This window comes from Coregonus lavaretus (genome assembly GCF_964263955.1).
Source record: "Coregonus lavaretus genome assembly, chromosome: 32".
Taxonomy (NCBI): Eukaryota; Metazoa; Chordata; class Actinopteri; order Salmoniformes; family Salmonidae; genus Coregonus; species Coregonus lavaretus.
In genome coordinates, this window is record NC_140019.1 from 32499446 (window position 1) to 32505514 (window position 6069).

Here is a 6069-nt window from a genome sequence, read left to right on the forward strand (position 1 = left end):
AAACTGAACACCACCACACGCTACTGAACTTTTTTTGTTTTGAAGGGGGTTAACCCTATCACGCCTTTCCATTCTCTACAAGAGAATGCATCAAGTGTATTGTTTTTTGTCGCTTACAGCAATTATGTACATTCAATCAAAAGTCTGTTCAATAACGTTTTGGGGAAACGTGTCGTTCAGTACAAACCGTTCCGCAAACGTTCAAGCGAATTGAACGCACCTCTGCTGTGAAAGTGGGCGATGCTGACCTGATTGTTATGACCCATCCGTCCTCAAAATCTTCTTCTTCAGTGGAGTTTATCGGCGTTTGGCAGCCAATGTTATGGTGAATTACCGCCACCTACTGTACTGGAGTGTAGGCCAGAGACAGGGAGAAACTAAATCCCACCAGCCAACCCCTGTTTCTCTTAAAAAAGATAGCAAAATATTTGAGACTATATCTAATGACGTTCTACTCAATATACTCTTTAAACTAATTTCCTGTATCCCCTTCTTCCTCATACTAGATCTCATCCTCTCTCTTTCCCTCTGATACTGCCCACACTGTAGCAATACATGCTCCACAGTCTCTATTTCCTGACAATAATCACACTTTCCTGATGGATGCTTTCCTACCACATTTAATGTCTTATTCAACTGTCTGTGTCTCACCCTTAATCTTGTAAAAATAGCCTCCTCTCTTCTGTCCCTTCCTGCCGTCCTCCCCTCCCTGACTTTCCTCTGTACTTGAAATAAATGCCTTCCCTTATTATCTCTATTCCACTGCTCCTGCCATCTCTGCACCATCACTGTATATATCAGTATTTTTGCCTCTGCCTTGCTCATTGAAACTTCAACATCAACATCCCCACTACTAAGTGCTTTTTTAGCCTGTTCATCTACTGCCTCGTTCCCCACCCCCACATGGGCTGGAACCAAGTAAATCTTATCTGAAAACCCATCTGTTTAATCCTGCCATGGGTTTGTAGCACCTCATAAAGCAGGTCTTGTCTGCTATGTGAACTAAAGGACTGAAGACTCATTAACACTGCACATGAATCAGAGCAAATAACTACTCTGTCTTGTTTGACTTCCTCCACCCACTGCAAGGCCAACAGTATGGCCATCAGCTCCGCCGTATATACAGCCAGATGATCTGTAATACATTTCCTGACTTCCACCCCACATTCCTGGACTACAAATGCTGACCCAGTACGTCCTGTCCTTGAATCTTTTGAACCATCTGTGTAAATGGTCACAAAATCCTGATACACAGTTTCCAGACGTCTCTTAAAGAAATCAACTGGATCAACACCCTCCCTATCTTTCTGTAGTCTCTCCAACACTTCTAGATCAACTACTGGAGGCGGGAGTAGCCATGGTGGATTTACAGGAATAACTACCGTTGGACTAAACTCACAGTCACATCTCCTTCGCCTGGGTATTACCCACCCACCCAAAACTCGTGTTCGGTCTTCGCTCATGTTCCCAGCATGCCTGTAAAATCCCTTTCGCAGGATGAGACACATTTTACATTTACATTTTCGTCATTTAGCAGACGCTCTTATCCAAAGCGACTTACAAATTGGTGCATTCACCTTATAGCCAGTGGGATAACCACTTTACAATATGTTTTTTTTCTCTCTCTTTGGGGTGGGGTAAGGGGGGGTAGAATGATTACTTTATCCTATCCCAGGTATTCCTTAAAGAGGTGGGGTTTCAAGTGTCTCCGGAAGGTGGTGAGTGACTCCGCTGTCCTGGCGTCGTGAGGGAGCTTGTTCCACCATTGGGGTGCCAGAGCAGCGAACAGTTTTGACTGGGCTGAGCGGGAACTGTGCTTCCGCAGAGGTAGGGGGGCCAGCAGGCCAGAGGTGGATGAACGCAATGCCTTCGTTTGGGTGTAGGGACTGATCAGAGCCTGAAGGTACGGAGGTGCCGTTCCCCTCACAGCTCCATAGGCAAGCACCATGGTCTTGTAGCAGATGCGAGCTTCAACTGGAAGCCAGTGGAGTGTGCGGAGGAGCAGGGTGACGTGAGAGAACTTGGGAAGGTTGAACACCAGACGGGCTGCGGCGTTCTGGATGAGTTGTAGGGGTTTAATGGCACAGGCAGGGAGTCCAGCCAACAGCGAGTTGCAGTAATCCAGACGGGAGATGACAAGTGCCTGGATTAGGACCTGTGCCGCTTCCTGTGTAAGGCAGGGTCGTACTCTGCAAATGTTGTAGAGCATGAACCTACAGGATCGGGTCACTGCCTTGATGTTAGCGGAGAACGACAGGGTGTTGTCCAGGGTCACGCCAAGGTTCTTTGCACTCTGGGAGGAGGACACAACGGAGTTGTCAACCGTGATGGCAAGATCATGGAACAGGCAGTCCTTCCCCGGGAGGAAGAGCAGCTCCGTCTTGCCGAGGTTCAGCTTGAGGTGGTGATCCGTCATCCACACTGATATGTCTGCCAGACATGCAGAGATGCGATTCACCACCTGGTTATCAGAAGAGGGAAAGGAGAAGATTAATTGTGTGTCGTCTGTGTAGCAATGATAGGAGAGGACATGTGAGGATATGACAGAGCCAAGTGACTTGGTGTATAGCGAGAATAGGAGAGGGCCTAGAACTGAGCCCTGGGGGACACCAGTGGTGAGAGCACGTGGTGCGGAGACAGATTCTCGCCACGCCACCTGGTAGGAGCGACCTGTCAGGTAGGACGCAATCCAAGAGTGAGCCGCGCCGGAGATGCCCAACTCGGAGAGGGTGGAGAGGAGGATCTGATGGTTCACAGTATCAAAGGCAGCAGATAGGTCTAGAAGGATGAGAGCAGAGGAGAGAGAGTTAGCTTTAGCAGTGCGGAGAGCCTCCATGACACAGAGAAGAGCAGTCTCAGTTGAATGACCAGTCTTGAAACCTGACTGGTTTGGATCAAGAAGGTAGTTCTGAGAGAGATAGCAAGAGAGTTGGCTAAAGACGGCACGCTCATGAGTTTTGGAGAGAAAAAAAGAAGGGATACTGGTCTGTGGTTGTTGACATTGGAGGGATCGAGTGTAGGTTTTTTGAGAAGGGGTGCAACTCTCGCTCTCTTGAAGACGGAAGGGACATAGCCAGCGGTCAAGGATGAGTTGATGAGCGAGGTGAGGTAAGGGAGAAGGTCTCCGGAAATGGTCTGGAGAAGAGAGGAGGGGATAGGGTCAAGCGGGCAGGTTGTTGGGCAGCCGGCCGTCACAAGTCGCAAGATTTCATCTGGAGAGAGAGGGGAGAAATAAGTCAAAGCATAGGGTAGGGTAGTGTGAGCAGGACCAGCGGTGTCATTTGACTTAACAAACGAGGATCGGATGTCGTCCTTCTTTTCAAAATGGTTGACAAAGTCATCCACAGAGAGGGAGGAGGGGGGGGGGGTATTCAGCAAGGTGGCAAAGAGCTTCCTAGGGTTAGAGGCAGATGCTTGGAATTTAGAGTGGTAGAAAGTGGCTTTAGCAGCAGAAACAGAGGAAGACAATGTAGAGAGGAGGGAGTGAAAAGATGCCAGGTCCGCAGGGAGTCTAGTTTTCCTCCATTTCCGCTTGGCTGCCCGGAGCCCTGTTCTGTGAGCTCGCAATGAGTCGTCAAGCCACGGAGCAGGAGGGGAGGACCGAGCCGGCCGGGAGGATAGGGGACATAGAGAGTCAAAGGATGCAGAAAGGGAGGAGAGGAGAGTTGAGGAGGCATAATCAGGAGATTGGAGGGAGAAGGATTGAGCAGAGGGAAGAGATGATAGGATGGAAGAGGAGAGAGTAGCGGGAGAGAGAGAGCGAAGGTTGCGACGGCGCATTACCATTTGAGTAGGGGCAGAGTGAGTAGTGTTGGAGGAAAGCGAGAGAGAAAAGGATACAAAGTAGTGGTCGGAGACTTGGAGGGGAGTTGCAGTGAGATTAGTAGAAGAACAGCATCTAGTAAAGATGAGGTCAAGCGTATTGCCTGCCTTGTGAGTAGGGGGGACAGTGAGAGGGTGAGGTCAAAAGAGGAGAGGAGAGGAGTGGAAAGAAGGAGGCAGAGAGAAATGAGTCAAAGTAGACGTAGGGAGGTTAAAGTCACCCAGAACTGTGAGGGGTGAGCCATCCTCAGGAAAGGAACTTATCAAGGCGTCAAGCTCATTGATGAACTCTCCAAGGGAACCTGGAGGGCGATAAATGATAAGGATGTTAAGCTTGAATGGACTAGTGACTGTGACTGCATGGAATTCAAATGAGGAGATAGACAGATGGGTCAGGGGAGAAAGAGAGAATGTCCACTTGGGAGAGATGAGGATTCCTGTGCCACCACCCCGCTGACCAGATGCTCTCGGGGTATGCGAGAACACATGGTCAGACGAGGAGAGAGCAGTAGGAGTAGCAGTGTTTTCTGTGGTAATCCATGTTTCCGTCAGCTCCAAGAAGTCGAGGGACTGGAGGGTAGCATAGGCCGCAGAACAGCAATTCCAGAGGCTGCCGGAGACCTGGAACTCTACGTGGGTCGTGCATGCAGGGACCATCAGATTAGAGTGGCAGCAGCCACACGGTGTGAGGCGTTTGTATAGCCTGTGCGGAGAGGAGAGAACAGGGATAGACAGACACATAGTTGACAGGCTACAGAAAATGGCTACAAAATGCAAAGGAGATCGGAATGAAATGAACTAAACATCTGGGAAAGCGAGAGAGCGGGGCCTCCCTCACTTACGTTTCACTGAAACACTCAAATATAACTCTCCCAACTTCCACCTCAGAAACTATAATTGTTGTAATCTACAGCGGTTCAATGTTTTCTAGGAATAGACTAACTTAGTTTATTCAGCTAGCTAACTTGGTACAGTATTCTTCCGTGAAAACCGTCCAGGGCACCGAATCCTATGACACCATAGCCAACTAGCATGCCAGCCTCCAATAACACGGTTTAGCACCAATACTCGGTTACAACAAACCACCAGTGTGTTAACACGCCAAGCAGATCATTCGTGTCCGTGTCTAACGTTGTGTAAAGTTTTGGGTTAGTTTTGACAGTTTGAGTGAGTCCATCGTCATCTTATTCAGCCAGTTAGTTAGCTAGAATAGTTAGCATACTTGCTAGCCATTGCGCTCTGCCAACGAAAAACCCCTCCTCCCACGGCACGAACACACAGAGAGAGCCAAGCTAACGTTAACTAGTCACCCATGTCCTGAATTCCCTTGAACGACTCTGGTTACCAGTATGTAAAAACAAAACACAAATGTAGGTTATAACTTACCCTTAGTAGCTACTGTTAGCCAGTTAAGTGCAAATCTAGCCACTGAATCGATTCAGCCAGTTCGCGTCTGTTCGCTAGGTCGTTCCAGCTATTGTTTAGTTAGCTATCCAGGTAGCAACAAGCTAGCTACATTTCGAGTTCAGTAGCTACTAACTACCTAACATTAACGCTTCAGATAATGAGGTTAGAAAAACAGCTGAATGGTAGGCAGCTAGCTGGCATAATTACAGGTACTCTTAAGCGTGAAAAAAATAGTGTTAGCTACCTCCTAGGGGTTAAGGTTAGGAGTTAGGTTAAAGGGTTAAGGTTAGGGTTAGTGGAAGGGTTAGCTAAAATGGTTAAGGTTATGGTTAGTGGAAAGGGTTAGCTAACATGCTAAGTAGTTGCAAAGTAGCTAAAAAGTAGTAAGTAGTTGCAAAGTTGCTAAAATGCAAAAGTTGTCCATGGTGACATTTGAACACGCAACCTTTGGGTTGCTAGACGTTTGCGTTATTTCGTTTTTTCCTTCTGTCTCAGCAAAAACATGAACTGTGACAACAGTGCCACCACGTTTCGCAAACGAGGTACTACGTCAGCCATTGCCTTGTGCCCGTAAAGGGGCCGGGCTTCATGCAGGCAATACAGTCTCACAGAAGCACAACGTATGTTGGAAGCTTGTCCATGTTTAATGGGTATATCAATCTCCCCAGGGTGAGAGTGACAAGTTGGGTCACTACCCACAAGGGGGCGCCTCTCCCCCATGTGGCTCATTACTGGGATTCATCGCTAATTCCTGCCTGTAGCTCACTAGTCCCTAGGAGGTGTCTAGTGATACAGGTTATGGGCTCTATAGGTGATTAGTTGTTCGTAGTGGAGTCGAGG